Source organism: Phascolarctos cinereus, unplaced genomic scaffold (genome assembly GCF_003287225.1).
Source record: "Phascolarctos cinereus isolate Bilbo 61053 unplaced genomic scaffold, phaCin_HiC Scaffold_1;HRSCAF=81, whole genome shotgun sequence".
Lineage (NCBI taxonomy): Eukaryota > Metazoa > Chordata > Mammalia > Diprotodontia > Phascolarctidae > Phascolarctos > Phascolarctos cinereus.
In genome coordinates, this window is record NW_027555514.1 from 204094503 (window position 1) to 204115146 (window position 20644).

A 20644-nucleotide genomic window follows, 5' to 3' on the forward strand; every position below is an offset into this window, starting at 1 on the left:
GGCCCTCACTATTTTTACTATGAAAGCCATACTCACCCTCCCATGCTCCACAATAGCTTTCAAACCCTTCCTTATCTCCCCAAACCTCTCATGGCTACCCCTCCCCAGCCTCTCAGCTGAATACCTTGCCTCATATTTTACAGAAAACAATTCAGGCCATTCACCATGCCCTAGCTCTTTTCTCCACTTCTTTGTCTCATGTCACTTAGATGCTTTCTGTCACTATCTCCTCCATCCCTGCCCTACACACAGATATTGTCATGATACTTACCAAAGCAAACCCCTTCACTTATGTAAGTGATCCCATTCGATCCCATCTCTTTCTACAGATTATATCCCCTCCGTGACCATCTTCTCACATTCAAGATGTCTGTTTACTGGCTCCTTCCCTAATGTCTACAAACATGCCTGTGTCACCCCCTGCCTCAAAAAACCGTCAATTGATTCTTCCATCCCCACTACATGTCTTCAATTTTGGGGGGCTAACACCTTGGGGAGCACATTGCCTCCATTTTCTCTCCTCTCACTCTCTTGATCCCTACAATCTGGCTTCCAACCTTATCAATCCATTGAAACTGCTCTCTACAAAGTTCCCAGTAATCTACAAATTGCCAAATTCAATGGTCTTTTCTTAATCCTCATTCTTCTTGATCTCTCTGTACCCTTTGACATGGTTTTAATCACTCTAGTTTTGGTACTTTCTTCTCTCTAGGTTTTCATGACACTACTTTTTACTTGTTCTCCTACCTATCTGGCTGCTCTTTCTCAGTTTCCTTTGCAGGATCCTCATCCAGACCATGTCCACTACCTATAGACATCCTACAGGGTTCTGTCCTCAGCTTTCTTTTTTTTTTCTCTCTCCACTACTTTGCTTGGTGATCTCATCTGATCACATGTATTTCATTATAATTTCTAGCTAATGATTCCCAAATCTCGCTGTTTTCCTTTTAAACTCCATTCCTTAAACATCCCTCCTACTAACAAGGGTACCAACATGTTTCCATTTTCCAAGGTTTCTAACCTAGGTGTAATCCTCAACTCCTCACTATCTCTTACCCCATATGCAATCTGCTGACATGGCCTGTTCATGCCACCTTGGCAACATCTCTCAAATATATCCATTCTCTCCTCTGATGCTGTCACTAAAAGCACTAATTTCCTGGGCTATTGCAATAGCCAACTGATTGGTCTGCCTGCCATAAGTCTCTCTTTTTACTCTAGTCGATCCTCCATTCAGCCCCCAGAGTAATTTCCCTAAAGTACAGGTCTGACCATGTCACCTGGCCTCCCCCAACTCAATAAACTCCAGGGTGCCCTATCACCACCAGGATCAAATACAAAATTCTCTCTTTGGCATTCAAAACACTTTATAAACTAACTCCTCTCTATATCTTTTCAGTATTCTTATAACTTTTACCCTCCTTCCACCATGCGACCTTCAATCCAGTGACATTGGACTCCTTGCTGTCCCACGAACAAGACATTCTGGGTCTCAGCTGCCATTTTCTTTCTTTTTGTTTGTTTTGGTTTGCTTTTTAGTTTTAGGCAATTGAGGTTAAATGACTTGCCCAGGGTCACACAGCTAGTAAATGTCAAGTGTTTGGTCTGAGGCTGAATGTGAACTCAGGTCCTCCTGACTTCAGAGCCGGTACTTTATACACTGTGCCACCTAGTTGCCCCCTCAGCTGTCATTTTCTACAGTTATTCTTCATTCTTGTAATATTCTCTTCATCTCTGCCTTCTGGCTTCTCTAGTTTCTTTCAAATCTCAGCTAAAATTCTATCTTCTACAGGAAGCTTTTCCCAATTCTCTTTAAATTCTGGTGCTTTCCTTCTATAAGTTATTTCCTATTTTTCCTGTATATAGCTTGTTTTTGTATATTTTTCACTTGTTGTCTTCCCCGTTAGATTGTGAGCTCCTCAAGGGAAAAGAATGTCTTTTGCTTCTCTTTATGTTCTTAGCATTTTGCTCAGTGCCTGGCACATAGAAGGTACTAAATAAATAAATAAAATTATTAAAGTCCTCTAAAATCGGACCCCAACATATCGTACCAACTTTAGTTCACATTATTCCCTTTTATGCTCTCTACTTCCAATCAAACTATACTACAAATACATACTCTCCATTATTATTTTCCCACCTCTGTCCTTTTGGTTGTTTTTAAAAAATATTTCATTTAATTTTTTAATTTTTTAAAATTTAATTTCACTTTGAGGTTTGAAATTTTCTTTAAATTTTACATTTATTATTGCTCCCTCCCACTGCCTCCAACTGAATAACAATGACAGTAATAATATTAAACAACCTTTTTAACATGTGTAGTCAAGCAAAATCCTGGAGCAGCCCTCAGAGGACTGAATCGTGGGCAGCTGTGGCAGTTTCCAGACTCCTCAATCCACAAATGCCAAAGACAACTTAGAAGGTCAGTGGGAAAAGTCTGTTTCTGTGGTGCTGAGAGAAGAGCTAGGTCAGAGCCAGCTCCAGAGCACAAAGCGTGGACACCAGGGTGATGGCTGCATCCTGAGCTTCCGGCCCACAGACTGAGGGGGAATCAAGTGGCTGATCAGAGGGGGACTGCAGGGATCTCTTTGCTGGTGCTGAGGCAGGAATCTCTTGCTTTGCCCTTGCTTGGATATGGGTCACAGTTCTAGGTGGTGGTACTGGGGTAAGGAGGAGCACTGGAGTGGTAGAGCTTGTAGTGGCAGTGGAGAGGAAACCATGCTCACAATTCCAAGAGAGAAAAGACTGCTTATGGCCGGTCACTCAAAGACCAGAGCACAGGCCATGAAAAGAGTAAACACCTCGACCTTAATCATACCACCTTGGAAGAACTGAAAATTTACAGGTCCCTACAAGTATCTCTGAAAACAGCTGTACAAACCCCTGAAGCTTGGGACAGTACATTCTCCACAATGGAAGCAGACTCTTACCTTAACAAAGAGTTTAAAACTCAAGTAGTTGGCTGGGATCATGAGCAAACCTCACAAAAAGAGTCAGACTATATTATCTTACTTTGGTGACAAAGAAGATGAAAACATACAACCAGAAGAAGACAACAAAGTCAGACCTCTCACATCCAAAGCTTCCAAGAAAAATATAAATCCATTCCAGGCCGTGGAAGACCTCAAAAGGGATTTTGAAAAGCAAGTAAGGGAAGTAGAGGAAAAACTGGGAAGAGAAATGAAAGTGATGCACGAAAATCATGAGAAAAAGTCAACAGCTTGCTAAAGGAGACCCAAAAAAATACTGAAGAAAATAACACCTTAAAAAATAGCCTAACCCAAATGGCAAAAGAGGTCCAAAAAGCCAATGAGGAGAAGAATGCCCTAAAAAGCAAAATTGGCCAAATGGAAAAGGAAGTCCAAAAGATTACTGAAGAAAATACTTCCTTAAAAATTAGAATAGAGCAATTGGAAGACAGTGACTTTATGAGAAATCAAGACACAGTAGAACAAATCCAAAAGAAAAAAATTAGAAAAAATGTGAAATATCTCATTGGAAAAACAACTGACCTGGAAAATAGATCCAGGAGAGAGAATTTAAAAATTATTGGACTATCTGAAAGCCATGATCAAAAAAGAGCCTAGACATCATCTTTCAAGAAATTATCAAGGAAAACTGCCCTGATATTTAGAACCAGAGGGCAAAATAGAAATTGAAAGAATCCACAGATCTCCCCTGAAAGAGATCCCCAAAGGAAAACTCCTAGGAATATTGTAGCCAAATTCCAGAGTTCCCAGGTCAAGGAGAAAATATTACAAGCTGCCAGAAAGAAACAATTCAAGTATGGTGGAAACACAATCAGGATAACACAAGATTTAGCAGCTTCTACATTAAGAGGACCAGGGCATGGAATATAATATTCCAGAGGGCAAAGGAGATAGGATTACAACCAAGAATCACCTGCCCAGAAAAACTGAGTATAATCCTTCAGGGGAGAAAATGGTCATTCAGTGAAATAGAGGACTTTCAAGGATTCTTGATGAAAAGACCAGAGCTGAATAGAAAATTTGACTTTCAAATACAAGACTCAAGTGGAACATGAAGAGTAAACAGGAAAGAGAAATCATAAGAGACTTATTAAGTTGAACTGTTTACATTCCTGCATGGAAAGATGATATTTATAACTCATGAGACCTTTGTCAGTATTAGGGTAGTGGGGGAAAAATATGTATGTAGATAGATAGATAGATAGATAGATAGATAGATAGATAGATAGATAGATAGATAGAGGCACAGGTGAGTTGAAGATGAAGGGTGATATCTGGAGAATAAAATTAAGGGGTGAGAGAAGATTGTACTAGGAGAAGAAGAAAGGGAGAGGTAGAGTGGGGTACATTATCTTACAAAAAACAAACAAGAAGGCATTCTTACAGTGGAGGGGAAACAGGGAAAGGTGAGAGGAAATGAGGGAATCTTATTCTCATAGGATTTGGCTTAAGGAGGGAATAACATACACACTCAATTGGGTATGGAAATCTGTCTTACTCTACAGGAAAATAGGGGAGGCAGGGGACAAGAGAGCAGGGGGATGATGAGAGAAGGGCAGATTGGGAAAGGGGTAATCAGAAGAAGTACTTCTAAGGAGGGACAGGGTCAAAAGAAAGAGTAGAATAGATGGGGGGGCAGGATAGGATTAAGGGAAATTGAGTTAGTTTTTCACAACATGTCTACTATGGAAGTGTTTTGCATAACCACACATCTATGTCCTATATTGAGTTGCTTGCCTTTTCAATGAAGGTAGGTGGGGTGGGAGGAAGGGAGAAAGTTTGGAACCTGGAGTTTTAGAAACACATGTTTAAAAAAAATGTTTCCACATGCAGCTGGGAAATAAGAAATACAGGAAATGAGGTACAGAAATCTATCCTGCCCTGCAGGAAAGTGGAAGGGGAAGGGGATAAAAGAAGGGGCGGGGGAGAGAGATAGAAGGGAGGGCATACTGGGGGAAGGCATATTCAGAATGCATGCCATCTTGGGGTAGGAGAAGGGGCAAGATGGGGTGAAAATTTGGAATTCAAAATCTTGTGGAAGTAAATGTTGAAAATTAAAAATAAATAAATTTATATAGAAAAAGAAGAATTGGAAGTTGAGAGGATGCCCACCAATTGGGGAATGGCTGAACAAGTTGTGGTATATGACTGTAATGGAATACTATTGTGCTATAAGAAATGATGAGCAGGCAGATTTCAGGAAAACCTGGAAAGACTTGTTTAGTCTGATGCTGAGTGAAGTGAGCAGAACCAGGAGAACATTGTACACAGTAACAGCCACGTTGTGCGATAACTAATATTGACAGACTTAACTCTTCTCAGCAATACAAGGATCTAAGACATATTGAAAGGCCTCATGATGGAAAATGCTATCCATGTCCAAAGAAAGAACTATGGAGTTTGAATGCAGATTGAAGCATACTATTCAGTATTTTTTTTCTTCTGTTGTGTTTTGTTTCCTCTTTCTGGTGGTTCCTCCTATTGGTTCTAATTCTTACTTACAACATCACTAATGTGAAAATATGTTTAATAGGATTGTATATGTACAGCCTATATCAGATCATGCACTGTCTTGGGTAGGGAGGTGGGAAAGGAGGGGGAGAAAAATTTAAAACTCAAAAGTCTCTGGAATTCAAAATAAATTAATTTTAAAAACTGACCTGTCCAGTAGAGATGCCATGCAGTCATTTGGACTTGTGGGAATAGGAGGAAACATGCAAAAAGTGTTATCCCTAGAAGCAAACTTTTCAAACTGCTGACAGCAGATTCATATCATACCTACTTCCTCTTCACTACGTAAAGGGCACATCAAGTTATGAAAATTTGATTACTTCCTCTGAAACTTATATATAAACTATATGGGAAAGGGGGAAAGAACTACTGATAGAAGGAGATGTCTGCTTTTAGTCTTCACTAAAGAATGAGGAAAATTAAAAGAAATGGATGTGTTTTGGTATTAATCTTTTCAGTGCTAGAGATTTTGGAGCCCTGTGAGGCTGTTGTGAATCTGGGTAGATTAAGAGAGTATTTAAAAAAAAAACCGCTTTCACATCATTGAGTTTGGCATGCTTAGGCTTACAAAGAACTACAGACCATCTAATTCTGTTATTCTAGCAATTAAACTTTTTTCACAAGTTTGTAATGTATCTCTTATCTTCTGCCTCTCCCCAAGTATCTTTAAAATTGATCCTCCTCCCATATCAACTAATAACAAAGAGAACTTTCAAAACATTTTATAGAAGCAAAGAATTCTTCAGTTTCCAGGAAGAAATGCCAAATACTGACAACAAACTTTTATTGAAAGTTTGAAAATCTTCAGAAAAAAATTACAGAAGAGAAAAACTTTTTCTTCTTTTTAAGAAAATTAACTTTAAAATAGCATGGAAAAACTTCTGGGATGGAAAAAGTGCTATTAGTATACATCTGACCAGTTCTCTTAATGTTGCTCTGTTTCTCTGTCTCTCTTTTTCTGTCTCTCTGTCTGCCTCTTTCTTTCTTTTTGTCTCTCTCACTGAATGAAGAAATTTTCTTAATTTTTGCAAGGATGTTATGGTCATATGGAAATAAGTCTGGATGTTTTAAGATACGTGGGGAAAAAATCATATCATGCACAACTCTATTTCCCCTTCTTTAGCTATATAGTGGAATTAATGAAAACAAAATTGGTTGGTTTTTTTGTTTTTAATTTAGGAATTAAAAATGAGGAAGTCATCCCTCCTTCCAATTTCCACAATTTGTAGGGAATATAGCTTTCTCAAAGAACTGTTTCCTTCTTTGCTGTCTTTACTTATGGTAATTGCAGGGTTTCCCTATCATTTAAAAAAATTGTACTTTTTTTCTAAAACAATATTCATTCTTAGTCTCAAGTTATAATTGCAGTCATGGTTTTTATAAGAAGAGGTATATCATGATAATTCATGCTGTAGTCTCCATGGTGATATTAACAAATCTTCAAATTAATTTTAAATTGTTTGTTAAAATAGTAATTGGTTTAGTTTTCCAGACTAAGCTCCTTCAGTTGCAAATAGAATTCTTAAATAACTTTTGAGAGAAAATCAAATAATCTCTTCTAGCCATCCCAAAAAAAAAATAACTAAAAGTGACTTAAAAGTTAAATGCAGTCCTCTGAGCCTTTAGAGCCACAATCCATTGCTTATTGAGAATTTCTATAGTTACTGAGGCAACTTAGTGCATACATAAAGAGTTGGCTTCAACTGAAGTCCTGCCTCTGATGCATAATGGCTAGGTGGTGATGCAAAGGCAAGTCATTTATCCTCTCAGCTATTTAGGCCACTTTCTAAGATTGTAATTTGCAGAAAAGGTACTAACTTTCATTGATATAATTTTCTTGCCTCGGAGTTCTCCATACAGGAGATCTAGCCTCCTTCCTTATTGTTACAAATTGAAAAAGTCTAATTGGTACTCCACATCAATATATAGAATGTCTGAAAACATATGGTTTTTATAGGCCTTGTGAAGAAACAAACTTTCATTAACTTTATTTCAACCAAGTTGGGAAAAAAAGGAATTACGCTTTCCTCTTTAAGTAAAAAATATGAAGATTCCTAAAATCAATGAAAATATGAAAATTACATATATATCTATATATGTCGGTCATGCCATAGTCAGCTACAAAATACTACCAAGTAAAGCGGTATGTGAATAATTGTCTCCTTCATATGCTATATGCACTATCATTTCTTCACCTTACTTGCTATTCCAGAACTGTTATAACTATGGAAAATTCTTAGCAATTTTATGAGTACTGAGGCTATAAATAGGTTTGCCAATAATAGTATGTGCTTCTGGTTCTGCAAACAGTTTTTCCAGTAAGTTTTGGAAATCCAATCACAGATAATTTTGTCACAACATAATTTAACATTAACTTCTCCCATTCTCTGATGTTCAAATCAGCTCTTCAGATGTTTGATTTAAAATATAAAGTTACATAGAGACATGCTACTTTCACTGTACTTTGTGTTATAGGACATATGAAGCTAGGCTAATAGTTATAGAAAAAAATCTTAAAACAGTTGAATTGTGTTCACTGACCTTTTAGTTATACATCTCTTGACAAGAATTTAGACAAGCAGAAATGAAGCAGTGAGAAAACTACCATGGGGTAAACCTTGTGTCTATTCAAAACATTTTTAAAAGATGTAGAAGAGAAAAGGGTCAATTTGCTTTCAAAAAGACCAGGGACTTTTTGTTGTTATTGTTCATGAGAGGAGTAGAGATTTCAGAAACTGTAGAGATGTATTAACTTAATATTGATATTTAGTATATGAAAATATTTCACACAAAAGTGAACTTCAAAGGTGAGTGGAGGACTGATAGCATAGTCATCCAAGTAACCATATCCTGACTGAAGTAAACCATCACGGGGTTGGAGGCAGGTTTGCACAAATCGGGAAAAAGGGATCCAATATGATTTTCTCTTCATCTTTTCTGTTCTGACCTGAAAAAGGAAAGATCATGGCTGAAGGGGAAGTTTGTAAGCTCAGTCAAGGAGCAGGAAGCCATATGTGTAGCAGGCCAGATTTTCTGAATAGGTGATTAGAGCTAGTAATGGTCAGTGAATGTGTAATTTTTGGAAAAGCAAACAGAAGGGTATTCTATGTCTCTGGAATAGACAGAGTAAAAAAGAGTAGGTTGATATGACAGACAAGCCTCATGCTTAAATTAAGCTGCTGTATAGACTGAAGCAGTGTCAGAACTAAAGGAAGAAATATGCTTTTCTGATGAAGAAACAATTGAGTGTTAGTTGAAAGCATTTACTAATTTAATTAGCCTGGCAAGTGAAGCTAACATTCAATTCATTATGCAGTTATTACAAAATAGTTCCTTAGAAAAATAAGATACTAATTTGTTTTAAGTTAGCTCACTCTTACAGGTATTTTCACAATGGAACTGCATAGGTAACTAATCTTTCATCAATAATTATATTGTTATATTAATAATTATGTTTTTTGTAAATGATAGATATCTTAATCATGTCTTTTAATTTCCTTCTCTCTGTTGTTCATCCCCAGGGCAAATCTAACTATTGTTCCTCTGTTACACTACTGCGCTTCACCTATTAGGTGATGGGAGCAGCTATTGAAACTTTCAGTATATTTCCTATGAAGAATTAACCTACATTTGCAGGGCTTTATCTTACCAATTTAACTCTAGTAAGTTATGGTAAACACTATAAAAGTCACTTATCCTTTTCATTGTCTTAAGATTTCTAAAATATTAGTGATCTTTTCTGGCAATTGTAACTGAAATGACATACTATTCCCAGAATTTATTTATGTATTGTTTTTAGATTAGTTTCATTGTATTCCATGTAGTTTATTAGCATATTAAAAGAGTATTCTATCAACTCAAATACAGACTCTCTATTTTCTGCTTTTCATCCAGCATGATATATGCACTGAATGCTAGACATTGAGTCTGGAAGAACTGCATTTAGATACTGCTTCTAACACTTGCTAATTATGTGACTATTAGCAAGTCACTTAACAGTCACAGTATCTTCATTTGTAAAAGGGAAATAGTAATACTTGTAGTATCCACTCCACAGGATAAAGCTGAATTATAAAATGGATTAAAGTGCTTTGTGAAATGCAACATGGGGTAATGGAGATGGAGCTTGCTTCAGAGCCAGAAAGAATTGGATTCAAGTTCCAACTCTGCCACAAAATTGGCTCTGAGATCTTTAGCAAATCAGGTAAGCTCTTAGTTTCCCAGATAATTCTACCACTATATATGTAGAGAAAGTGTTGATCTGAATTTGTAGAGGAAATTGCTCACCAGGAGTTCCCTTTTCTGATAAAATCATAGGTTCAGCAACAAATAAAAGAAAGTGCTTTGTAAGCTTTAAAGCACTACATAAATGTCAGCTATTTACCATGCTGTTCAAATTGAACCCATAAGACTTTCCAGTGTACCAAGAAGATGAATCAATAGAATCATTAAGACAGAAGGATGAATGAGCATAATCTCAAAAAGAAACCAAACAACATTTGAACAAATATGATATGAAAGAAAACAAATTAATATTAGTGGATGGAAGAGAGGCTTCTACAGATTCCCCAGAGATCATCCATGAAATCTCAGAATGAGAAAGAGAAGTAAAATTCTAAACAGAAGAAACTAAGAAAGAAATTAGGACAGAAATCCGAACTCTCACTCTAGAATTTAAAACAAAAAACAGCAGCATAGGAAAAACTGAATGTATGATAGAAAATTTTCCAAAAAAAAAAGTAGTTTTAAAGAGGAATAACAGATTTGTAAGGCAAAAATACAAAAGTGGAGGAAATTTTTGCAAAAGGGAAGAAAAATGAAAGAATATTAAAAATAATACATGATCTCTATACAAACCAAAGTGACATTGAAGATTGGATGTGCAGAGATAGCTTAAGGATCATAGATGTCCTGAAGAATATGACAAATCAAAAAACCAAAATATCATAATGCAGGAAACTGTATATGGAACACATCTTCTCTGTGTGCTAGAATTAAAGAACTGGCACTTAACATTTCTTTTCTCTTCCTTGAGCAATTTTCCCCAAATCTCAGTGGGAAAAAAAAAACACACAATTACAGGATTTGGGTGCAGGCTCCAAAAGATAGGGGTGTGTGTGTGTGTGTGTGTGTGTGTGTGTGTGTGTGTGTGTGTGTGTGTGATTATATATATGTATGTGTGTGTGTGTATCTATTCTCTTTCCCTCCCTCCCCCTTCCTCATTGCCACTTGCCAGACTCTCCCTCTATTACCATCACTCAGTTACTTCTCCTTTGACCCAGCAATACTACTGGTCTGTCTCCCAAAGAATCAAAGAAAGGGCATTAGGACCTATATATACAAAAATATTTATAACAACTCTTTTTATGGCAGCAAAGAATTAGAAAATGAGAGGATTCCCATCACTTGGAGAATGGCTGAACAAGTATATGATTTTGATGGAATGTTATTGTAATATAAGAAATGATGAAGGGAATGGTTTCAGAAAAAGCTTGTGAAGATTTATATTAACTGATGTAAAGCAAAGTGAGCAGAACCAGAACATGGTACCTGTATACAGCAAGTAACAGATTTATGGTAATGATAATCAATTGTAAAAGACTTAGCTACTCTGATGAATACAAACTCCGAAACAACTCCAAAGGATATATGATGAAAAATACTGTCCATATTCATAGAACTTATGAATTCTGACTGCAAATTGAAACATACTTTTCACTTTATTTTTCTTGCTTTTTTTATAGCATGTTTAATATGAAAACATCTTTTGCGAAACCTTAGGTTGGAGAGAGAGAATTTTGAATTCAAAATTTAAAAATTAATGTTAAAAAATAAAGATAGAGAAAAAAGAATAAGTGGATTACTTGAAAGCCATAATGCACAAAAAGAACCAATATATCTTATTTCAAGAATAATAAAAGAAAATTGTCTAGACATATTAAAACATGCAAGAAAAATGAAAACAGAAAGAATTCACTTGGCATCCTTGGAGGAAGGAAAGGAAAGAAGGAAGGGATTGAGGTAGGGAGTTAAGGAGTAAAGAAAGAAGGAGGAAAGGAAGAAAGGAAGGGAGGGAAATATAAGGGAGGGGAAGAGAGAAGTAATGAAGGAAAGAGGAAGGAAGCAAGGAAAGAAGAAAGAAAAAAAGAAAGCAGCAATAGAATTTTAAATAAATAGAATTTTAAAAATTTTAGTTATTTTAAAATGGTAATAGAAAGGAGTAGAAATGTTCCTCAGCTCTATATAGCACTTTTGCAAAAACTGACTATGTATTAGGGCTTAGAAACTTTGCAAGTGTAAAAGATCAGAAACATTAAACATATGTTATATTGGCCAGCATAAAATAAAAATTCTATTCAATAAAGGGCTTCTGAAGGAACTATTAAAATTAATTTAAGATTAATTAATTAAATTAATTCTAAAACATTTGGGGGCCAAAGACCAAATTATAGAAATAATGGATAATTTCATTAAAGATAATGACAACAATGTATCAAAATTTGGGAAAATTCAACCAAAGAAATTCTCAGAGGAAAATTTATGTGTACAATACTTTTATGAACAAAAGGAAAAATAAAGAATAGATCAACAAATTAGGACTGCAATTAAAGGAAAACCCCCCCCAATACATTTTAAAAAAAATAAACACTGAATTATAAATCCTAAAAATCAAAATAAGAGTTTAACAAAATTAAAAACAAAAAGATAATTGGATTAATAAATAAAACCAGGAGCAGTGATCATATGTCTTCCAGGATTACACCACCTCAGAAGCACTGAAAACATGCAGACCTCAAGAACTAGCTCTGAAAACAATAGCACAAAAAAAAGCTTGGAACAGTGCCTCCTCATCCCCACGTTAGCAGAGCTCAACTTTAACATAAAGTTCAAAGTCAAGAAATAGGCTGTAAAAATAAGCAAACAAAAAAAAAGAATTTGTCCAGAAAAGGCTATTGTAGTGACAGGGAAGACAGAGACATAAATTCAAAAGAAGATAACAATGTGAAAAGAGCTACCAAAAAACTTCAAAGAAAAATGCTAATTGGACCAAAACCCAAAAAGAATTATGAAAAGAAATGAGAGTGATGCAAGAAAATTATGAAAATAGGATTAACAGCTTGGTAAAAAAAAGGCACAAAAATCTACTGAAGAAAGAACTCTTTAAAAAGCAGAATTAGTCAAACAGAAAAGGAGGTACAAAAGTTCACTGGAGAAAAGAATTCCTTAAAAAGCAAAATTGGTCAACTGGAAAAAGAGGTACAAAATCTCACTGAAGAAAATAATTCCTTAAAAACTAGAATTGGTCAAGTAGAAGCTAATGACTTCATGAGACATCAAAAAATAATTAAGTAAATTCTAAAGAAAGAAAAATAGTAGAGAATGTGGAATGTCTCAAAATAAGATGAAATGTGGAAGACCTCATTAGAAAAACAACTGACCTGGAAAATAGATCCAGGAGAAATAATTTAAGAATTATTTGACTGCTGAAAGCCATGATCCACAAAAGAGCCTGGACATCATATTTCAAGAAATTATCAAAGAAGACTGCCCTGATATCTTAGAATCACAGGGTGAAATAGAAATTGAAAGATTCTATCAATTACTTCCTGAAAGAGATCCCAAAATGAAAACTCCTGGGAATATTACAGCCAAATTCAAGAGCTCCCAGGTAAAAGAGAAAATCCCTCAAGCATCCAGAAAGAAATAATTCAAATACTGTGGAGTCACAGTCAGACTAACACAACAAGATTTAGTAGCATCCAGGTTAAAGAAGTGGAAGGCTTCAAATATGATATTCCAGAAATCAAAGGAGCTAGGATTACAACCAAGAATAACCTAATCTGTAAAACTGAGTGTAACCCTTCATGGGGGAGAATGGATATTTAATGAAATATAGGACTTTTAAGCATTCCTGACGAAAAGACCAGAGCTAACTGAAAATTTGACATTCAAACAGAAGAATCAAAAGTATAAAAAGGTAAACATGAAAGAGTAATCATAAAGGAATCAATAAAGTTAAACTGTTTGCGTTCCTACCCAGAAAGATGGTATGTGTAACTCCTAAGAATTTTATTATTATTAAGGCAATTAAAAGGAGTTTGCATTGACAGAGGCCATAGGTCTGAGTCAATTTTGTTAGAATGATCTCAAAAAAAATTAAAGGCTGAGAAAGAGGGATGCCTGGGTGAAGTGGGAGGGAGAGATAGAATGGGGAAATTTTTCTCACACAAAAGAGGCATATAAGGAAGAGTTTTTACAATGGAGGGAAGGGGGGATGGGAAATACTTGAATCTCACTTTTCAGAATTGGTTCAAGAGGGAAAAATATATAAACACACTCAGTTGTGGATATAAATGTAATTTACCCACTAGAGAAATAGGAGGGTAAACAGATAAAAAAAAATGGTAGGAACATGAAAAAATGGAGAGTGGAAGGCAGTGGTTAGAAGCAAAATAGATTTCTGAAGGAAGGACAGGGTAAAAAGAGAGAGACAGGAAGAAACAGAAAAAAATGGGATGGAGGAAAATATACAGTTACTAATCATTTCCATGAATGCAAATGGGATGAGCTTACCCCAAAAGCGGATAGCAGAAGGGATTAGAAATAAAAATCCAAGAATATGTTGTTTGCATAAGGCACACTTGAAATGGAAAGACCCACACAGAGTAAAAGTAACGGGTTGGAAGAAAATCTAATATGCTTCGTCTGAAGTAAAGAAGGCAGGGGTCGCAATCATGATCTAAGACAAAGCAAAAGCAAAAACAGACCTAATTAAAAGAGATCAGAGAATCAGAGAATCAAGGAAACTACATTATGCCAAAAAGTACCATAGACAATGAAGTAATATCAAAAAAATTTACAGCAAGTTTCTCTGATAAAGTTCCTCTCATTTCTGAAATATATTCTGAGTCAAATTTATAAAAATAAAAGCTATTCTCCAATTGATAAATGGTATCAATAAACAGGCAGTTTTCAGAAGAAATCAGTGACCTATAGTCATATAAAAATGCTCTACATCACTCTTGATTACAGAAGTGCAAATTAAAACAACTCTGAAGTATACCTCACATCTATCAGAAATGGCAAATGCTGGAAGGGAGAGGAAAAAATAGGTACACTAATGAACTGCTGGTGGAGTAGTGTACTGGTCCAACAATTCTGTAAGCAATTTGGAACTACACTCAAAGGACTACAAAATTGTTCATAGCCTTTGATCCAGCAATACGACTACGTCTGTATCCCAAAAAGACCAATGGAAAAGGAATGAACAAAAATATATGTACAAAAATATTTATAGGAGCACTTTTTGTGATAGCAAAAAAAGAAATTGAAACCAAGGGAATGTCTATCAATTGAGGAATGGCCAAACAAGTTGTGGCATGCGATTATAAGAAATGGCAAACAGGATGATTTCAGAAAAACCTGGAAAGACTTCCATGAACTGATACAAAGTGAAGATAGAAGAACCAAGAGAACACTTTATACAGTAACAGCAATATTGAATAATTGCTTCTCTGATCCATTAAAATGATAATGTAAATGATAACAAAAGACTCATGATAAAAAATGCTATCCACCTCCAGAGAAAGAACTGATGGAGTCTGTCTGCAGATGAAAGTATACTATTGTTCATTTTATTTTCATTTTTTGTCTGTGTTTTCTTTCACCACATGGCTAATATGGAAACATATTTTGTATGATTGCCCATGTATAACATATATATCAAATTGTTTACTGCTTCAGGGAGGGGAGAGGGAGACAATTTGGAACACAAAATTTAGGCAAACAAATGTTAAAAATTGTTTTTACATGAAATTGGGAAAAAATATTATTTTTTTCTAAAAAAAAGGAATAACCAGGGTGGAAGTTTCAGAAAAACATGGTAAGAACTATACACACTGATGCAAAATGAAGTGAGAAGAATGAGATTGTTGTACGTAGTTAACAGAAATGCTGTAATGATGATCAACTGTAAAAGACTTAGCTACTCTGATCAATACAGTAATCTAAGATAATTCCAAAAGACCTATAACAAAAAAATGCTATCCTTCTCCAGAGAGAGAACTGATGAATTCTGAAAGCATATTGAAATATAATTTTCTCACCTCATTTTTTTTTGTTTTCTTTTTGGAAATATAGCTAACATGCAAATGTTTTGCATGATTTCACATGTATAATTGATATCATATTGCTTCCCTTCTCAGGGGGGGGAGCATGAGGGAGGGAAGGAATTTGGAACTCAAAATTTAAAAAGAAAAGAATGTTTAAAATAAATAATAAATGAGAATGTTTAAAAAACCAAACGTTTATTAAGCACCCACTATGTGTTAGGTTGTGGGCTTGGAATCAGAGACTCACTTTCATGAGTTGAAATCTGGCCTGAGGCACTTACTAGTTGTGTGATCCTGAGTAAGTCATGTACCTCTGTTTGCCTCAGTTTCTGATCTGTAAAATGAGCTAGAGGAGAAAATGGAAAACCACTCCAGTATCTTTGCCAAGAAAATCCCAAATGGGGTCTGAAAGAACTCAACAACAATAACAAAATGTTCCAGGCAATCTACTAAGTGCTGTGTACTGCAAAAACAAAATGAAAAAAAACCTGAAGGACCTCAGAGGATAATTAAAGAGGTATTATACAAACAACTATATACAAATAAGATATATACAGGGCAAATTTAGATAATCAACAAATTGAAGTCACTAGCATTAAAGAGGGTCAGGAAAGTGTTCTTGTAGAAGGTAAGATTTCAGTGAGACTTAAAGGAAGCCAGAGAAGGTAGGAGATGAGAATGGAGAGAACTCTAGGCATGGGAGATAGCCAGTGAAAATGCACTGAATCAGGTGCCAGTGTGTCTTGTTATGAGGAGGCCAATGTCACTGAGTTGTACGTGAGGGGAATGAGATTTAAGAAGACTGGAAAGGTAGGAAGGGATCAGGTTGTGAAAGGCATTAAAAAGCCAATGGAAGTTTTTATATTAGATCTTTTAAGTAACAGAGTAACTGGACTTTATTGAACAGGGTTGGGGGCAGGGGTCCAATAAGGTCAGACCTACACTTTAGGAATATTACTTTATATCAAGAATATCAAAGGCTTTGAGGGGTCAAGAATGATGAAGATTGAGAAAATTGGCAATTAGCTTTGGAGAGGACATTTTCATTTGAATGATGTGAGTGGAAACTAGACAGCAACAATTGAAGAACAGAGTGAGAGGAAAGGAAGTGGGGGAACCAAGTATAGATTATTTTCTCAAGGAATTTAACCACAAAAGAGAGCAACAGATATAGGATGGTAGAATTGAAAGAATCTATTGAAGTTTTTGAGAATCAGAAGACATGGTCATATTTATTGGCAACAGCGAAGCAATTAGAATGGGAGTGAGAGAGTTAGTCTCCTGGAGAAGACAAGATGGAATGGGCTGACTTAGGCATGTAAAGCCTTGGAAATGAGAAGGAACACCTCTTCATGTGAGATGGAATGAAGGAGGAGATACCAGCAGAAGGCATCTGAGTGATGAGATAAGGAAGAAGGATAAGAGGGAGCTTTTCAGCAAAGGACCTTAATTTTTTCAGTGAAATATTTTCTCAACTAAAGGGGTAGGAAGATGTGGAGCCATGGAAGGTTTTGAAAAGGTATGAGAAGTTATGGAAAACTTGTCATGGTAAATGGCAGACTAGGGAGTTGTAAAAGTATTTCCTTGATACAGTGAGGATGCAGTTAAGACCAGGTAACATAGATCTGTAGTACACCCAGAAGACATGTTTTTATGATTGTCTCCAGTTCTGTTCAGGAGCATTTGGATGCTGAATGGAGACAGAAGATTATGTGAATAATTCAAAGCTGAGGCTGTTAGGGAGCAAAGAAAGGATGATCATTTTCACTAATATTATTTGATGCAGTGTTCAAAATACTAGCAATAGCAATTAGACAAGAAAAAATAGAATAATTGTAAGCAAAAAGAAAACAAATTTATCACTTTTTGCATATGATGTCAGTGGTTTACTTAGAGAACTCTAGAGATTCAACTAAAAAAAGTAACTAAAACTTCAGAAAATTGCAAGATATGAAATTAATTCACATCAGTATTTTTATGTATAACCAACCAAACCTAGTAGCAAATTAAATAACTAAAAATTGTATAAAATTCTTGGGAGTTTACCTGCCCAGTCACATCAAAACTATATGAATACAACTAAAAGCACAGTTTATAGCAATCAAGAGACACCTTCCTCACCATGCCTGAAACACACTGTCTTCAACTCTTTCTTAACATGCCTCTATTTCTTCATGACACAGGTCAAAGACCACTTTCTACATAGAGAATGACATGTTTAACTATATCAGGGTTCTGTAATTCCACTTGTGTTGCTATCCTATCCACTGAAGCACACTATAACTAATTGACAACTTAAGATGATTTTTGAGAATTTCTGTAACCAAAAAACTTAATACCCAGCTGCTGGTGCCTTCGACAGAAATAGAGAAATTTAGAAGACAAATAAAATCAATAAACTAAAAATTATATGTAGGGCTTACTCTGGACTATCTATCCAACTTATTAAATGTTGTAGGCTGGGTCTCCAGGGGGCAACTATTGCTCAAGTTTCAAGGTGCTCTGTGGTATGGTCTTCACTCTCAAAACAATAGCTCATGAGCTATCACAGATGTGCGTATATGTAATTGTCAGCCAACAGACACAATTAGATCCAAGTAAAGGCACTGTATTGTAAGAAGAGTAGCTATAAAATATTGTCACATAAACCTGGGACACACTCTCATAATTACAACCAGTATCAGTGGAAGAGCAGGCACATAGAGTACATTACCAGTGAGGCATCCATATAGACAATACATGTGACCAAGACAACTTATGTCTCCAGTATTTCAGGACCCTAATGAACTATGCTTTTCTGTGGTGTCCTTGTGCTGCGTTCTACTGCTAGGTTCCCTGGTCCTGTTTCTTTTTCATAGCTTTATTTCTGACTCCCAGGTAATCTTAAATCTATATCTCTGTCTCTTCTTTGCTACCCAGGGTTATGCCGTTTGGAGCTGCCTCCACTATCTATCTGAATACCTCCAATTCAAAGCAGCATAAGGGGAAAGGAAAGAGAAATCTGTTTACTGTCTGTCAGCATCGCCATGCCAAGACCATCACTCTCTTCTTACTATTACGAGACATCTTGTTTTCCAGAGCTTAAGGCCCAGCAAGCAAGCTGTGCCTTAAGCTTGGCATGACAATAATCCTTTGTGCTTACCCTCTTAATGAACTCTGCTGCAACTAAATCACAGAACTGATGGTTCCTGAGCTCAGACAAACACCAGCAGGCGCAGACATGAAGCCCTACTATGAGTGGACTTTTGGCCTTGCCTCACTGTTGCTGTTATACCTCACCACTGTTGCAAACAACACTGTTTGATTCTTTGTCTAGCTCTATAGATGTGTGTGTGTGTGTGTGTGTATGTGTGTGTGTGTGTGTGTGTGTGTGTGTGTGTGTGTGTGTGTGTATATATATATATATATATATATATATATGTACATATCAATATTTAGCCTCACTGCTCCTCCTAGAGGAGATCTTGACACATGTATCTAGTTTCCCTTCAATGGAATAAAGAAAATTTGTTGCTTATGACCACTGTGAATTTTTTGGTTTTATATTATTTTTCAGAGTTAACTGTGGTAATTATAACTTGTGTGAGCTCTTTGGTATTTTTAGAGATTACAGCAGTTGCAAAACTCTGTGACTCTTTGGTCATTTGTTTTCAGAGTAGACAGTTGGTGTCAGAAGTGGGATCAGAAAGTGAATAATACCTTCTGCCCTGACCCCAGTCCAACCTGAATTATGGTACCTACAGAGGGTCCATTGAGTTCCACTCAATTTGCACTTCAAGAGTGACAGTGGATGATTTTCCTTCTCTTAGTCCCAAGCTCCTGTCTTTCATTCAGCTCCACTCCCTTGGAGGATTGAAACTGGTTGTTGCTACTGAAGAGAGGATTTATCTGTCTCTTCTTGGTGAACTCTCTTGACTTCTTGGATCAGGTACCTTTGTGTTTGTTTCCTTTACGTTGTAATATGGGAAACTTGGTGACCAAGAATGAGCCAGAAAAACACTTGGCTGCATTTAGTCCATGGAACAGCTACTTGCAAGTTTCTTAATTGGCATAGTTTGACATTGTTGACAAACTTGGGATTCTTTTGATTGGGATAAAATAAATTACCTTAAGAAATGTTTTGATGAAGCCAACAAGAAAATTAAATACCCCAAATGGGATATTTTTAATAAATAGCTACTTGAAACCACCAAACATGAAACCTTTCATAACTTAGATTCCCTTAAGAAAATCTCAGATAGAATCATCCTGTCTACATAGTGTCTGTCCTGTCTTTTGTTTGTGTCTGTGTCTTTGTAAAATGTAAAATGTATGCATCGTGTTTGTGTTGTTTGCATATTCTATTACCTTGAATGATATCTAAAAGAGAAAATATAGCCAGTCAGAAAAACTGCTAAGGACTGTAGCCAAAGAGTTTAGAACACTGGAAAAGATTAATGAACTTTCATAGTCATAGCAATTGTTCCAGTAATCAGAACTGACTCCCACTTCAGGCTTTCTGTGGGAGATTGGGTTATAAGAAAAGAGAGAAAAAGAAAAAGAAAAAAAACCCTGCAAAACACCTTTTTTGGTCATTTCAGCTTTGGTCATGTTGGAATTATGGAAATAAAGTCAGATAATAGAAGATTATGAATTGCTAAAAAAAAATCTTGGTAGATTAAGGAGCTTGGAGATTAATCATTTTGAAGACTACAAAGGAGAATTCCTGGGATTTTCAGTAATTCTAGAAATTACCTTTCTGAAATATCTTAGTAAGTTTTGGGGTGCTCCTCTGTAGAATTTGTTTTAAGGAAAAATAAGAATTAATCTCTATTAAATTCTATAGAAGTAAATGGCACTTAAATATTTTTCACCTGAAGATTAAAAGACTCATTGTTTTAGGGCAATGAAGGAAGGCAGTTAGTTTGGAAGTAATTTCAGAGTGAAGAAAAAAAAATTAGGCAGATGGTTAGCACTATATAGCCACTTCTTGTTAACCCTTACTTGACCATGAAAAGAGAAAAGATTGTTTAAACCAAAGATCTCCGGTGA

At 35.8% G+C, this 20644-nt stretch overlaps 1 protein-coding gene and 1 long non-coding RNA gene across 3 annotated transcripts in view; one reads left to right on the top strand and one right to left on the bottom strand.

The window, feature by feature from the left end:
* CNTN1 (contactin 1) overlaps window positions 1-20644 on the bottom strand; it is a 272757-nt gene that overhangs the window by 76162 nt on the left and 175951 nt on the right. The gene's annotated exons all lie outside the window — the stretch shown is intronic.
* Window positions 7510-18991, top strand: LOC110200458 (uncharacterized). The gene is made up of 3 exons (XR_002322261.2): window positions 7510-9163; window positions 9559-9705; window positions 18533-18991. It is a non-coding gene; the product is annotated as an uncharacterized LOC110200458 (long non-coding RNA).